This window comes from Lepisosteus platostomus, chromosome 8 (assembly GCF_059453375.1).
Source record: "Lepisosteus platostomus isolate fLepPlt1 chromosome 8, fLepPlt1.hap1, whole genome shotgun sequence".
In the NCBI taxonomy this organism is placed as follows: Eukaryota; Metazoa; Chordata; class Actinopteri; order Semionotiformes; family Lepisosteidae; genus Lepisosteus; species Lepisosteus platostomus.
Genome location: NC_142618.1, coordinates 15,768,641 through 15,785,507, shown reverse-complemented (window position 1 = coordinate 15,785,507; position 16,867 = coordinate 15,768,641).

Here is a 16,867-nt window from a genome sequence, read left to right as displayed (position 1 = left end):
AAGCCTGTTTATAATCCTGTATATAATTATTTGAAAGTGCTGTTAAATCTTTTTTGACAAGAGTAAACTGGATTTTTAATAACTAAAAATATGTGGCATCATTTCCATCATTGCATACAAGATTTGCGACTGTTATGGCCTGGAATCAGTCTGGGAACATTTCTGTTTGAAACCCGGCAGACTCCATCGGCTACCAAAGCGCTCGGAAGCGTGCCTCTGAAACGTTCATCCAGTCAACATTGTAAACACTAAACTAAAATTATTCTGCAGTTAGGATCACACATTCTCCCTCCCCTTAACGACAGATTACTGTTCTTTTAAATTTTCTCCATTCATTGGAAGTTTCATTTCACACCTCTCTGCACCCATTCTGACTTCACACCTCTTGATTGGCCTCTCTTTCTGTCCCCTGCTCCCGCCTCTCACTCCTCCTCCCAACCTTTGTTCTCCCGCTACTTTACCTTTGCCTACTGCCCTGTCTCTCTCACACCTGAAGAAGGCTCCACGGCCGAAACGTTGTGTTCTCTTTCTTCTTTTTTTCAGCATGGAATAAACCTATTACTTGTTCCTTTGCAGCCTACGCATGCTGACGCAGCTACCCACCTGAACTACATTGTAAACACTAGGTATCTCTTTCATGTTTGTTTAATTAGACAAGGCCTGACTGTCTTTCCTGACCCCAAAGGTGACGGATAAGACCGATACAGGATTCACACAAGCAGGAGTTGTCCTTGGAGAGATCGGGCTGAGCAATCTGGTCTTGGTGAGCTGACTTCCATACCATTATTGTGCTTCCTTGCACTGACACCAGCAAATGATGGGCTCCTTCCAAGACTTTCTTCCTTCATCTGATTCGGCTGCCTGCAACACGAACTGCAGTTTGCAAACAGCCTTTCAGCCACATAAAACCAAATACAGTAAGAGTCACTCTACTGAGGTTGAGATCTGACACTGGCACTGTTTCCCTGTATATATGACAGTGACCACAAGGGGGCCTTTTCCAGTCTCGCAGAACAAGCGGATTGATGCAGATGCCTCAAATTGGTGCTGTTGCTCACCAACAGCTGGTCATCCAGCAACTTGGGCACATGAGTGCTCTTGCACACATCACTCTGTTTCAAGGACTTGGTGACCAAATAACTCCGTCAGAACATAAGAAAGGTTAAAAACAAGAGGAGATCATTCAGCCCCTCTAGCTTGTTCAGAGACTTAACTGATCTCATCTAGCCACTTGTTGGAAGAAAAGTGGGTATCGGTTTCAACAACAGGGGCAGCTTGTTCCACACCCCCACCACCTTTTCTCAGAAGAAGTGCCTCCTGTTCTCACATTTAAATGCACTCGCATGTAGTTTCCACACCAACGTTGCCGCGTATTCTAAAAATGATATTCTAGTAACAGTATTTTAGTGTCACGACCGCCAGGCAGTCAGGATCAAATCGTAAGCGAGCTAATCAGCCCCAGCAGCGGGTGATTATTAACAAACGCCGCAGCACGAGTTAAACCACCTGCGCACACTCACGGTGCGGTGCGCACTGCTATTTATACCCTCTTCACCTGTTTCCCACTGCTCGGTATTGAATCTACTCCTTGAGAGCTCTACCTGGCGGTTCCCCCCCTTGCCTCTCGTTTTGGTTTGTTCGCCTGCCTCATCTATCAACCGTGCCAGCGTCTGCACAGGATCAGTGTATCTTCCTACCAGGGATTCCGAACATTAGTCTTGTTGCAATACAGTTGACATCCTGTAAGGGGGCAGTATGTTCAAGCAAAATGGAGATCCTTGCCTGAAACACATACCCCAGAATGCTTTGGGGAATGAGCCTCTGCCGTCAGTCACCAGACCAGTTACTGGAAGGTGATTGGTCAGGTGACAGTTTAAGTGTGTGTGTCTTGAAAATGAGAGCTGTATTTGAGGCTGATTTGTGGTTTGAGTTATCAGGCTTTTGTTTTTTGTCTGTGCTTCCTGGTTTATTTTCCTCTTTCACCAGTTGTGATATGGCGGAGTCTGCCTAGTTTTCCTGAGCTTGTCTCTGGACTCTGTTCCCACCTTCTGTGATTTTATTTTATTGTGGCCTCCTGTGTTTCATGCTCCTCCTGGCACTACAAGGCTCAAGGAGTCCCCTCCCCTTGAAATAACTCTTTCATTTAGTTTATTTGTGGCTCAGTGTGCTGCAGCACTGTGCCTCCTCTCACATTTCCTGCTCCTGTCCTTGTGAGCTCACTCCAGTCTCCAGACTCGGCTCCTGATGCTCCTAAAACCTTCTAGCTGCTGTATCGCCCTGCAACTCGCAACTGGCAGCCCCCACTGTGCTCAGCAGGTGTGAGCCTGGTCAGTACCTGGATGGGAGACCTCCTGGGGAAAAACTAAGGTTGCTGCTGGAAGAGGTGTTAGTGGGGCCAGCAGATGGCTCTCACCCTGCAATCTGTGTGGATCCGAATGCCCCAGTATAGTGAAGGGGACACTATACTGTAAAAGACTGTCTTTCGGATGAGACGTAAAACCGAGGTCCTGTCTCCCTGTAGTTATTAAAAATCCCAGGGCATTTCTCGAAAAGAGTGGGAGTGTTACCTTGGCATGCTGGCCAAATTTCCCACTGGCCTTTACCAATCATGGCCTCCTAATAATCCCCCTCTCTGAACTGGCTTCATCACTCTGCTCTCCTCCCCACTGAGAGCTGGTGTGTGGTGTGAGTACTGGTGCACTATGGCTGCTGACACATCATCCAGGTGGGGCTGCACACTGGTGGTGGTGGAGGGGATCCCCATTACCTGTAAAGGGCTGTAGAGTGGAGTGTCCAGAAAAGCATTATATAAGTGTAAGGATTTGTTTTAAAACTCTTTGATCCCGCTTCTTCTCCAGGTTTTGCCAGGGTCCCCTTCATGCACCTCGACAGTCTCTGGACACCTCGGCACGTCTGAGGGAGGAAAGGTCTTTTCTCTTGCTCCTGTGTCTGTCCCCATTGACTGCAGAGTGGCCACGTTGCTGGAGCTGATACCCTGCCTCCTTCCCAGAAGCACTGAGTTCCAGAATTCAGCCCATTTCTAACTGCTTTTTCCCATACAGGTTCCGTGTTAAAATGAACAAGAAGTGGCTGGTAATTTTTTTTCCTTCAATAAAAGAATTACTGGTGACTTCAAAGGCGGCATCCATTTCCTAACCTCTTTATCAGACACGAACATGCACACACTCAAACTAGAAGCCAGTTAACCTACCAGCATGTCTTTGGACTGTGGGAATGAACTGGAGTAAACAGAGAAAATCCATGTAAACACAGGGAGGACATATTAACTCCACACAGGCAGTATCCCAGATCCAAAATTTAGCACAGGGCCCCTGATAACATCCTCACTGGGAACTGGATACAGGTACCCTGACCGGCCACTAGGGGGCAGCAACACAACATTGCTGTTCCAAGGCAGTGCCTGCACTCTTGCAAAGAGTTGAACATTAGAATCTGTGTACAGCGTAGTCATTGTCTGTAGCTTTACAGTTTATACTTTGTGAATTGAAGAGACTGTTGGGTTAATCTGTAGGAGTAAGACCCTCTGAACCCTACTCAGAGCAAAGATGTGTTCCTGTATCACTCAGTTCCTCAGTGCTGTGTGGTTGTGGGTTCTGAGAACTGATGCTATAGATGACACTGGGGGTACAGGCACATTGACGTTCTGCTCTGAACGGGCTCCCAAGACTGGCTCTCCCTATATCAATAGGGCTGGTGCCACTTTTCAACTTGCCTTCCATAACATTGTGAGTTCCACACTGTAGAAAGGTAGCTACAGTATTCCATCATATTTACACCACTCATACTTAGTTATAATACTGTCTGTCTGGACCTTACAAACAATCCCCAGTCCTTTCCTTGATTGTGAAGACTTTCTTGAAGTAGAATCTGTGGTTAAGGCCTGGCTTTGGGTGCATGGATATAAAATGGAAATGAGACTTATTATTCAATTAAGTAATCATGAGACAAGTCACAAATGAGAGGAGAGAAGGTCATTTAGCCCATCTAGTCTGCTTAGTAGTTAGTAGGTAATTGATCCCAGGATCTCAGCCTGGCTTCTTTCAAGAAACAGCAGCAGAGTATAGCTTGTTCCTCACTCCTACAACCCTTTGTGATAAGAAGTGCCCCCTGTTCTCAGTTTTAAATGCATTTCCATATAATTCCCACATCTGTCCTCTGGTTGGTAATTCTGTTTATTCCTGGGTTGACTTTGGTGATGCTTTTGAGGATTACGAACACTTACAGGGGGTCCCCTTGTAAATGTTTTGTGGATATATACGAAAATAGTCAAGAAACGAGTCTGATCCAACTTGCATGATACAATAGTTCTATTAATACATTTATAGAAAGGCTCGTGTTCCTTCCAGGAATGTCTTATTTCACAACTATTCCTGGAATACGTGAGATATAAAAAGGTGCAGCTGAGATTATAGACTCCTGCCTGCAAGTTTTGCTCATCATCAGGGTTGCGAGATGTTATCTTGCCCCAGAGAGGACAAGGAAGTGTTTGGTTCTAAACAATCTACACCAAATGCAGGAAGAGGCGTGGTAAGGATTAAGGGAGAGTAATCATGTTTAAATAAATCTCCAGGGCCAGAATAGTGTGCTTGTAGCACTAATCCCGACAGACAGCAATTATCTCTATTCTGAAAGAGAACAATTCTGTTTGACTTTGAGTGCTGTTAGATCTCCCACATTTTCTACAAAGTGTTTGAGTTGATTTTTCATTTTTTTGTTACTCATGTACAGGTACAGATAAAGAAATAGATGCAGGTGTCATATAGGCTGAGGTCTAGGCCCAGGTATACTACATGCTTACTGTTTATACAGTAAGCACAGCTGTAGATCCATGTACAGGTGTCAGTAACTGATAGACACAGGTCAAGGTGGAGATGCAAGTACACATATACATACCCTGTTGACACAGATGAAGCATGAATTTGTCTAATCTCAAGGTATGGCAATCAAGTTATACAAACATTTGATGTCACACTACACATTTCTAACACTGTGAACCTTTTACAGGTGGGGGCATGACACATTCTGTGTGGTAGGGATCTTCTTATATTCTTCTTATTTATTGTTATATTCTTCTTATTTATTGTTACTGTCATCCTGTAAAGCGCTTTGAGAAGCCACCTTTAAAGGTGCTTTATAAAATAACATTTATTATTATTATTATTATTATTATTATTATTATTATTATTATATCCCAGCTCCTTCTGAAATGGCTTATGCTCTTTTTTCTTCTCCCATTTCTTCTTTTCCTTCCCTTCCCCCAGCTCCTCCCCCTCCCTCCTTCTTCTATTTTAAATGCTTGTGTGTGCATATGAGAGTGCTCAGTGTTCAAGCAGATTCAATTGTAAAATATTAATAACTGGGGCTCAGAGATCTTCAAAGTGTAGAGTGTGCCTCTGGCCAGACATTCTTTCCATTGAAATGTCTTCTGCAAGAAGGCTAAGCCTTTTTGTAATGTGTGGGGTCTCTCTAGATGTTCACTTTAAGAGGATAGTTTTTTAGCAGTGGTGAGGGCGATGAGAATGGTTTTGGGATGTTGGATTGGAGAATTGATTACCGATAAGTTGCCCAGTAAGCAAAGAAATGGAGATACTGTAGTAGGATGTTGTAGCAATATTCTATCAATGACTTCTTGCCAAAACCGATGAACCAAAGCAAAATAGCATGAAAATAGTTATCTGGGGTATCCAGTACACAGTGGGAAGATTTGTCTATGTCTGTTAAGCTCATTGTATACAGTGCATTTTGTGCTGTGTAATATGTGCACTCTGATTTACTTCATACTAAATTAGTTGTAAGTTAGTATTGCTACTTATAGAGAAGGTATTCCTACAGATTTGTGCCCAGAAGTTGATGTGAGAGATTGCTAAATCTTTTTCCCATTTTTTAATTAGTAAGGATATAGTTGCATCAAAGGATATACAGTAGCTCAGTTGACACAGCATAACAGTTTGTATACTTTGAGGAAAAAAATCTGTGTTAAGTTAGCTAAAGTGTCTATTTAATTGTTTTTTTCAATCAATAAATATGGTTGTAGGTTGAAATTAAGATAATTCTTAGATACGTGACGAAGATGTGTGATACCTTTTTGTTTCCATTGACTTGAAAGTCAGGATTGTGCCCTATTGGAGTATTTTTAGAGGGATTCGACGTGGAATTAATGATTTTATTGTTTTTCCAACAGGCAGTCAGAGCCATTGAGATAGTAGTGTTTTTGAAAAGTCTGTGATGTTTTATTGAAGCATTAAGGAATGGTCAATCAGAAATGAGATTTCTTTGTATTCTGATTGTTCCATCACCATGCATTGGTTGGCTGTTTGGTTAGAGTAAATACATTCAGTGATATCTAGTCGGTGGCTTGCCAGATAGCAATTGTGCAAAATAGATGGCTGAAAATTCCTCCTTGATTTCTGTAGAGTGACTAATTTGATCCTGGATTTTTTCTGTTGTTAGTTTTTAGAATCTAATGAGTGACACCAGACAGCGGTGGGTTGAGTTGGAAACATTGTGAAGAGATGAAGAATTAACAGTATGTAGAGTTACCATTTTAACAGCAGAGGTGAATTCACCCAGCAGTTGAAATCATCTCCTATTGCTTTTGGCAGCATTCCAGCTATCTCTGCTTAGTGGTAGAATTGTAGATTTTGCCCAGCTAACAGAAGGATCGGAAATTTCAGAAAAAAAGTATTAGTGAGACTGAGGGATTCTTGTAGAGAGCTTGATGGGTCCAGCAAGCATAATAGTATATAATCAACGGTCTGATCTTATGCTGTTCACCGGGGGGTTTGGATTCCCATAATGTTTTCTTTCTGTCTTATTGCAGCAGCCAAGAGTTCAATATCTAAAGCAAACAGAGAGGGTGAGAAGGGGCAGCCTAGGTTTCTCTGTGGAGTGGGAGTCTCTGATGTAAGTCCAATATAGCTTTGGCCATAGGTGAGCTGTATAATACATTTATCCAGTGGACAGATGATTCCTTAAAACCACATTTTTGTAATGTTGCTAACATTGCATCTAAGGATAAAAGTATTGTTTGCATGTTATTTTGCAATCAATTGAATATTGTGTGCATAGTGTTAAAAGCCTGAATTCCTTTAATTAATGCATTTTTATCAGGATAGACTATGAATGGGGTAATCTATGCAATTCGAGTGTCTTAAGCCTTGCTAATAATCTTTATATCTACCTTGATGAGTGAAAGTGGGCGATAATATTATGAACATTCTTGGAATTGAATTTGAGTCATGATCTGAGGGATTATTACACAGTGTCTGGAAAGTGTTGTTTGTGTCTTCTGGAGTCTGCGTGGTGATCCCAGCCGCATCTTTGATGATTGCAATAATTGATTTGCCCATTTCGTTTAAGCTGATTTGCCGAATATTTCCCAGATTTGTCATTCAACTAAATATTTTCATGTCTCAATTTCTGCATTAGGAATTGTTTCTTATTAATAATACTTTAATTTGTATTATTATTTTATCAGTGTAAACTAAATTAAGTTCCTTAATATTTTGTTCTACTGTAGGTTGTTTTCAAGTCCTTGATTCCTTTTTTCTTGTGTGATGAGTGTGATATATTTTTTCCCCTTAGCACTTTTTTATGGGTTTCACTGAATATCATTGATGGGATCTTGAGAGAATCCAACATACCAACACACACGTAACATATTGGAACACACATAAGATGCAAGATTTTTCAAGGATAGATTATTGAAAGGTATTTTCTTTCATTTTCTTTACATTCCTTTAATACAGTTGTCATTTGCGTGGTGAGAGTTTTGATGGCCTCCTATGGTGACTGCCTCTTGTTTTTCCTAAAACAAGCCTTTTCGGGTTGATGAGCTCCTTTATCAAAAAGACCCTGAACTACATGTCACACGAGGTGTTTTGGAGCTATAGAACAGCTGGATTTATATGCATGTTCTCACATTGCCCTGTCTTCAATCAGCTTCCCGAATTTAAAATACTGAATTTAAGATCATCTCCAACGGCAGCATTGGAGAAGATTGCATAAGTCCTTGTGAAAGATAAAGCACAGCTCCTGTCAACCGCCAGGTTGGTCTATTTATTAAAATATTTATTTTAGGTTGTAAATATGGGCCTTTCACTTTCATCACACAAATATCTACGGAACAACTAGAGGTTAAGGACATCTGAAGGGTCACAAACGATTGGAAGTTTGTAGTTATTTGATCCAAGATCTCATCTAGCCATTTCTTGAAAAAAAGACGGGGTATCGGCTTCAGCAACAGCAGTGCTGAACAGCTTGTTTCGTGCTCCCATAACCCTTTGTGTAGCAAAGTAGCACCTCCTGTCCTGACTGGAGGATCTCATCCAGCTGTTCATTAAAAGACAACAGGTTATCGGCTTCCAAAACATGGCTGGGTAGCTTGTTCCACACTCCCACCATCCTCTGTGCAAAGACGTGTGTCTGGTTCTCAGTTTTCAATGCACTCCCAGTAGTTTCCACTAGCTTTGTTAATTTGAGGATTTTGAATACTTGTATTAGGTTCCCCTCATAGTTTTCTCAGTTAAAGACAAAAATAAAGAACCTGGAGAAGCAAGAGAACAGTAGACCTCCTAAAATATGTGCAAAGCTTGCTTTTAACTGGTGAGCTACATCCCCTGTTGCAAATCAGGGTCCCTGATATTCTGCTGCTGTCTGTATAAAAGAGAACAGATGTACCAGGAATTGAGGTCTAGTGGCCTTTCACCATTAAAAATAAAAGACGAAGGCTGTGCAGATGGATAAAGCCATCTTTACCATATTACCCCACAAAGGGGAATTTCAGCAACTTGGTTTAGAAGCTCAGAGAATCCCAGTAATATGACTTCACACCGGTGGCTGTTCTCTTAATGGATGACCATGACTGCTTCTGGAATCGGACAGCTCCTCTCCTGTGTCTGCTGGCATCCAAACCCTACCTCTATCAACGCTGTTTGCCTAAACAGGTGTCCTACCCACCACAAGCCCTTCTGTGCTCCCACAGCCCCCAGCTGGTGTCCAGTTCTGTTTATGCAAGTTCATTTCCTTCCTAGTACCCTTTCCATGTTAGTAGTATTATTACTAGTATTTAGTGGATTCTACTGTACATTGAGAAAATTTACTTTTAAAACATAATCCGTGACATTTCCAATTTACCAATGCAAGTGTCACGAAGCGTTCTTTCAGGACCCTATGCAGACAGCACAATCCGGGGAGGAGTGAGGAAAACACGGGGAAAAAAGCATGCAAAGGGGAACACAGGGGGCGTGTCCACGGTGCGCCAATGTTCGGGGGGGGGGTGTCCGAGGCGAACAGTCCAAGGGAGTTCGAGGCAAATCCATGAGAGAAGCAATAGTCCAAGACCGGGTAATCCATCCTGACAGACAAACAGAGTTAAAAGCCAGAGCGGGATCCGGCAGAGGGTCGGGGGAATAAAAAGGGGGTAACAGGACCAGAGGACAAGACACTCAAGTTCCGGAGCCAGTAGGTCAGGACGCTGTAGAAGCCTGTGCCGTCGAGTCGCTCCTGGTCTCGCAGGTAGGCGGGCTTCCGGGCGTCCATCTTCCAAAGCTGAGCCCCGATTGGCAGGAACGCCTGGCCTTTATAGCACGGGGGGGCTGGAACTGGAGGCAGGTGCGGGAGATCACGAAAATGAGGAAGAGCTGGAGCGTCCTTAAGAGCAGGGGTTTACGAGCGTGACAGCAAGAATGGCTTTACTTTTCCTAAATAAAAAGAGCCTGAGAGACTTTTTTAAAGGTAGGAACTACTGTATGCAAGTACAATGGATGACCTAAAAAAATATATCACACATACACCTGTGATGCAGTTGAAGTTTACTTTTCCCATTATTTGTTAACACATCTTCAAGAAAGTATGTCAGCTATGCTTTTGTTCACAAGCATTTGACAAGAAACTCGAGGTGCGGCAGCACACAACACGTAAGCACAAAAGAAGAGAGAGACTTGGTGATGCAACATTAAGGCTAAACTGCACTGTCATTAAAGGCTTACAAGAGTCACAGACTTGCTACGGATTTGAGCAGTGACATATCCATAGGCATAAGACTGCAGTTAAAAAGGCTTGTTGGGTACTAGGGGGTTCTGGTTAGTTTTAAGCAATGGGTGGAGTAATTCATGGGGTGTGTGTGTGGTGGGGGGGTGGGGCGCCAGTCCATCTCAGGGCAGACACACACACACGCACAGACTCACACCAGAGACAGTTTTTTTTCCAGAAGCCAATTAACCAAGCAATATGTGAGGAAACCCACTCAAACTCCACACAGATTGCACCCCAGGAATCACACACAGGGGCCCAGCACTGTGAGACAGCAATGCACCACTGTGCCACTTCAAGTATGAACATAACATAAATTATGAGCGAAAATTCTTTTTTTATTGACTTCAACTTGACAGGCTTGACATACAAGATTTCTGGATTTTTCTATGAGCTCCTATTGGGGACTTTAATTAGCTGGTTCAAAGACATGGGTTTACAGAGTTGTCATCTTTAATTACTCCCTCAGGCACAATGCTGTGTAATCAAGAGTTGAAGTTCAAGAAAGTACTACATTCTTTTCAATGACTATCAAGGATTCGCAGAACACCTTTCAGTCATTTAGTACCTGTCGTGCATGATGTTGGCAAGGTAATGTGTTGTAAAGTGTGTGTGAAACAGAACAATGAGACAATTGCAACACTATGACGTGTTCTGGTTGCCAGACACCTGCTACATTAAACATGTCATGTTACTCTAACTGCAGAATATCTGGCCAGGTTACTCTCTCACCAAAACAAAACTGTGTTTGTATGTCTAGCAAAACTGGAAAAAAGCAGTCCAACCCCCAGTTAATCTTAAGATATGATATGTTTCCTTTAAATAGGCTGGTTAACAGTCTTTTAATCAAACCTCCTCTTCAGATACTCACAATATTGTAGAATAAAATAAATCTAACATAGCATTCCTTGATTTAAATTCTACTCTTTAAACTCAAATTTTGAATACCTGTATCAGGTACCTTATGGTCTTTTCTACTCAAGACTGAAGAGATTCAGTTCTTTTACCTGGTCAGCATAGAAATCTCCATTAAGACTAAAGAGAATCAGTTCCTTCAGCCTGTCAGTGTGGGACAATCCCTTCAGACTAAAAAGACTCAGTTCCTTCAGCCCGTCGGTGTGGTTCATTCTTTTAAGTAGCTGGTTGCTCTTCTCTAGACTGGTTACAGAGTAGAAATATCTTTTGTATAAAGTGGTAAACAGAATTGTACATGATGGTCCAAATGAGGCTTTATTGGTGGGTTTTACAATTTTAGCATAACCATATATCCTGGCATTTTGTTTGCCTTTTAAACCCCACAGTGTCTTCAAGATGTAAATGATGTGTCAACATAAACGAGTCTTTTTCAGAAGTGACATCTTCTAGCCCCACGTTTTCCCTTTTGTATTTATAGATTTATCTCCTGCATGTAAAAACCTGCCCTTGTCTACATTAAGCATCATCTGCCAAGTCTTGAATTTTATCCAGCTCTTCTTGAATTTCATTTGCTGATTCTACACTGTTAGCTAATTGTTCTTTTTTATCATCTGCAAATATTTTTACCACGACCATGTAACTGGTGTAACTGTGCATCTCAGTGCAATATCCACGATATCCACGATATTAGGGTGTGTCTAACTCCCAGTGTTAAGGAAAATCACTAACCTTAATTTTGTGGTTAATATATACTGTATGAGGTTAAATTTACCAGATAAAATGATCCTGTGTAAGTTTACAATTTTATATGCTTGACCCCGTTGATTATTCTGTTTTTCGCAAAAAATAAATAAAGTTACGCGGAACACAAACTTTTTGGAACAAGACATTTTAATTTTAGGCTTAATTGATTACACAGTATTATGCTCATTTTTTAATTTTAATTTGTGTCTCTAAGAAGTTCTCCTGTAGTACACATAACACCCACCTATATAGCTTTTTTGGGTTCATTCACCCTGACAAGTTCGATAGCTGTAGTGTTAATATTCCTTTACAGGTGCTGTTGAGTTGCTGAGTTTAAAGGCCAAATTCCAAAAGCAGTGCCGACGGTCAAGGGTGACTTTTTAAAGTGGCAATACCTGAAATATTGCTTCAGTTTATTTCCCACTGTTTACCTGTAGTTTAAAAGCCTAGTCGCATCCAGATTTAGCCAGCAGGAATGAACCAAACAGTTTTTTTTAAACACAGAGGAATCATTTTCACAAGACTGATCACGGACTGAACACGAAGGGACGAGAGAGATGGGAAGATTTTCACATTCATCGACTTATTTCCCAGTTTATTAGGTCATCTTCTCCTATTTTTTCTCTTTAAAGAAAGTGACCTGTGCTCATACTATTGATTATTGCGAAGCTGTGCTTGCTGGCCTTCCCAAGAAATCTCTGGAGTGAAACAGTAGTGTGAAAGTCAGAGTGAGGTATTCCATTTAACTGGTAAAAACATCACAGCTGTACTCAGTGTTTCCAAACCACTTGCTGTCCCATATCCCTTTTCATCTTCCTCCACCTCTTCATCATCCCTTGTCCATCCCAGCTGGTTGAAGGAGGTGGGGGGACACTCTCCTGTTTCAAACGCATGCTCTGGAGCACTTCAACATAAACCAGGTAAATGATCTATCCTTTCAGCAGGGGGCTCACTGTGGCCAAAGGGCAAAGTCACAGACTCATGCAGCTCTGGCAGGTACTCAGGTACATAGTATATCCAATACATTACAGTGTATATACTATGGTATATAATGTATATAGTCTATATCGTATATCAAATACAGTACAGCATATATAGTATATTGTTAAATGTATATAGTCTATATAATATCTTATACAGTACAGTATATATAGTATATCATATAGTGTATATTGTCTATATAGTATATCCTATACAGTGTAGCATATATAGTATTTCACATACTGTATGTAGTATATTGTTACAAAGGGGAGATTACGAAAACGGTCAATATCAGAGATTGACCAAGCAGTTTAGTCCACAAGTAAAATAATTATTCATAACCCCCAGCTTGTAAGTGATTTCTTCAGAATATACCAAAGCAGTTGGTATAATAAGAGGCGCCTGAAGTCTTTCTCTGGCACAGCTTTGGTGAAAAAATGTAATAATCCAGACATACTCAGTTTAAGAAATATTTATTAACAATGACAGGGAAACAAACTACACTATGCACAACATAAACATACCACACACAAGTTACTATGTTTACAGTATGTACAGACAAGGCGTTCCAGAGGACTAACTTTCTAGTCACCCAGAAAACCCCCAGACTGCTGCCAAATCCAAGCCTACAGAGATTAAAACAAGAGATGAATAAATGCAATACAACCGGTTAAATCTCTCTCTTTTACCACAAAATAAAGGGGAGCCTATCTCTCTTTTTCAAATTTTAAATTTAAGTAGTACTTATTTTTGCCTTGTTTTATTATTTGTGCATTTCCCTATTATAGTATATAGTATATCAGCAATCGAGGAGTCTTTCTTCCCTTTGGCAGTCACTCTAAAGCAATGTAAAGTAACTTGCTCATCTCTTGGAAAGCTCCTACTACTGTCTTATTTGTTGGTAAAGTTTGTCTGTCTTTGTTTTATTCTTATATTGGACTTCCATATCGCTTAACTATTCCACCAGTGGGAGAGCAGGTGACAAGCAGAATAAGTTTCCAATCACTACAGCTCAGAAGGAAACATTTCTGATTGCGAGAAAGGCTCCATCAGCAAGGATTGTGCCATCATTTCTTACTGTTAATCAGTTTCTCCATCTCCCAGTTCTAAAGTCGTAACTTGATTCCTTTTGTGACTTTCTGCCAACTGATGCTCTGTTTGATCTGTCCCTGTATGGTCAGGACACACATGAGAACCTGTCTGTGGACCTCGTGCTCCTGGGCTTTGGCATCAGAACTATTCGTGTATTTCCTAACGTCCAGCACCTTTTCTGTCACTTCAGGGAATTCCTATAACTGAGAAAAGTACCAGTTTCACTTTGAGTTTCAAGCACAAAACATCTCAGCTGATGTGGAAAATCTACATTCTTCACCCACAAACGCCCAGGACAAAATGTCTGCCTGAAGGTCGTACTGTACGTGCAGCACTGGTAAATAGAAAGACAACTTAAGTTAGCATCCCAGGAGCGTAATTACTTTACACTTTAACAACTGTTTTTAGTTTTTCTCCATTCATCCAATACCGGATCACGGGGTAGCCGAAGGCTATCCCAGTAAGCAGCAGACAGAAGGCAGGATACACCCTGGACAGGACACCAGTCCATAAGAGGAACAGACACAAACACACACCCTCTCGTACCAGGGCTAATTTTCCCAGAAGCTATTTAACCTACCAGCATGTCTTTGGACCAAGGGAGGAAACCGGATCACTGGAGTATATACAGTAATATAGCATATACATTACATCATACATAGTATGGTGTATATAGTGTATTACTGTACATATAATACATAGTACATCATATATAGTATAACACACATAGTATGCCATTTATACTGTATTATATCATATTTATTATAGTTTACATATAATATCAGTTTATATAGTTTGTATAATTCATATAGTTTGTATAAATACACATGAACATGGGGAGAACATACAAACTCCACACAGACAGCTCCTCAAGAACTGAAGGACCCCTTGGACCAAGGACCAAGACTTTTTTTTTCAACTTATTTGAGCATACTGTAACTCAACACCTTTTAAGGAATAATTAGAATCTTTGCCCCGTTCCACATTAATTCTTTCTTTGAAGCTATACCTATCCATGTTAGCTGTAATTTACAAGTAAGACCATGATCCCTTTTTTAAGGACTTGTTACTTAAAAGTAAATGTATAATAATCATCAAAAAGGTAATGCTTGCAAAATTGTATTTGAAGTAAAATACGTGCCACAATGCTTGAGATTAGAATGGAATTATGTTATATACGGGTATTTATATTTATTTATTAGTGGGAACTATATATTTATAAATTAATTACATTGTTAAAATATCATTATTCACTGAGCTATTTGTCAGATTCTAACACTCTTAATTTTTATGACAGAGAAGGTTTGGCACGATTTAAATGAAAATAAAAGCTCGGCAAGAGTTTTACCGTTGTCGTAATATGTCATACAGTATCTGGCATGACAGCGTCCTTCGGTCAGCAGGTGCCCCGGGAAACTGTCAAATTCCAGGGTTTTGCTGCTCTGACCGGATCACCTTTTCGTGATCCGTGTTAATTAGCTTATTATTCAATATTCACTTTTCTATATAAAGCTGAGGCCACCACTTTAATGGCACTTCGTCTTTTTTTCTACTGCCCCCCGATTTTCACTTGCCCGTCTGTCTCCCTCTCTACAGTTATTTTGCTGGGCCAGCCTCGACTCCAGCGTCGCCCGGTGCACCAAGCCAGGCCTTCGCTTTGCACAACAGCCTCAAGTCTGCCCTTCTAAGCCACCCGGCTCCTTTCCCAGGAAGCTCTCAACTCAGTTTCTCCCATACAGCAGACTCCCTGTTTTCCGACCGGCGGATTCTTTTTGGCAGCAACCCTGGCTGTCAGCCCCCAGTCTGCGCAGCAGCCTCAGCTCCAAACCGGCTCTCAGCGTCGCCCGGTGTTGCAGCCTCAGCTCCAAACCGGCTCTCAGCGTCGCCCGGTGTTGCAGCCTCAGCTCCAAACCGGCTCTCAGCATCGCCCGGTGCTTCAGCCTCAGGATCGTCATTCCTCCCCATTACTGACCAGCCTGGCTTGATTAAGCCCCGCCCAGCAGTAATTCATTAGCTCATTTCCATCTTTCACTTTTCACTCTCCGAGTTCTTGCACTTGGGTTATGACAAATCACCACCCGCGCAGCAGTATCCAGCCTCAGCATTCCAATATCATAATAAAAAACCTGCTCAGTTGTTTAAATTAGATGACTAAAATATGAAGCTTACAAATATCATGACTAAAACGCATACTGTAACTAATCCTTACCTTGGATCTAAAGGTAATAATTGTTGTGATCATGTTTTACAACATATTATAATATTGCTAATAACACCATAACAGATTAGAAGAAAAAAAATAGTTTTTTTATAAACAGTAGTAACGGTGACCCGAATAAAGTTGTCCATATTGTACTAAGTGAAGAGAAAGACTAAATAAGCCGATTCTCTCCTATGTGAAAAACAACAAAGGCACTGATGACACTGTGGAAAGTCAGAATCAACCGCTGAATGGGGAAATATGAGAGATATTTGATTGTATCAGAAAACAAACATTTCCCTGTGGTTAAGCAAGCTGGGCTGGATTATTATCTTCAGACTCAGGTTGAAAATATTTCCCTTCACAATGAACGATGGGAATTTAGATAATTAATTTCACTCAAAGAAGAATCACAATAAATTTATAACTGAGCGATTTACAATCTGTGGACGATACTATCAAAGTTACTTAAGTAACTTACCAACTAGCAAATGACTGCTTTCAAGCACTCTCTGGTGCAAGTATGAAAAGTTGGAAAATGAATTTAATTTTGCCAAAAGCCAAGAAGTGATCCATGAGCACGTTAAATCAAAACTGGAAAATGTCAGCAATAGTTACAGTAACTCGGTCTTGGACAGTGGATCAAGGTCGAGACTAATGTGAGAATTCAAAACCAGAGTGAGGAGGAGATGGAGAGTTTCTGAGAGCTAAAGATCAACATCGAAATTTAATGTGGACTTTTCCTTTCTTGAATTATATGCAGTACATGGTCTTCTAAATCTTCTTAAAGTTATACTTAACTCAGATTAACACTTCTCTCAGGGGAAGAGTTTAGAGTGTAAAAAGTCATTGACAATCTCCTGGATTCTGTAATGGAAGATG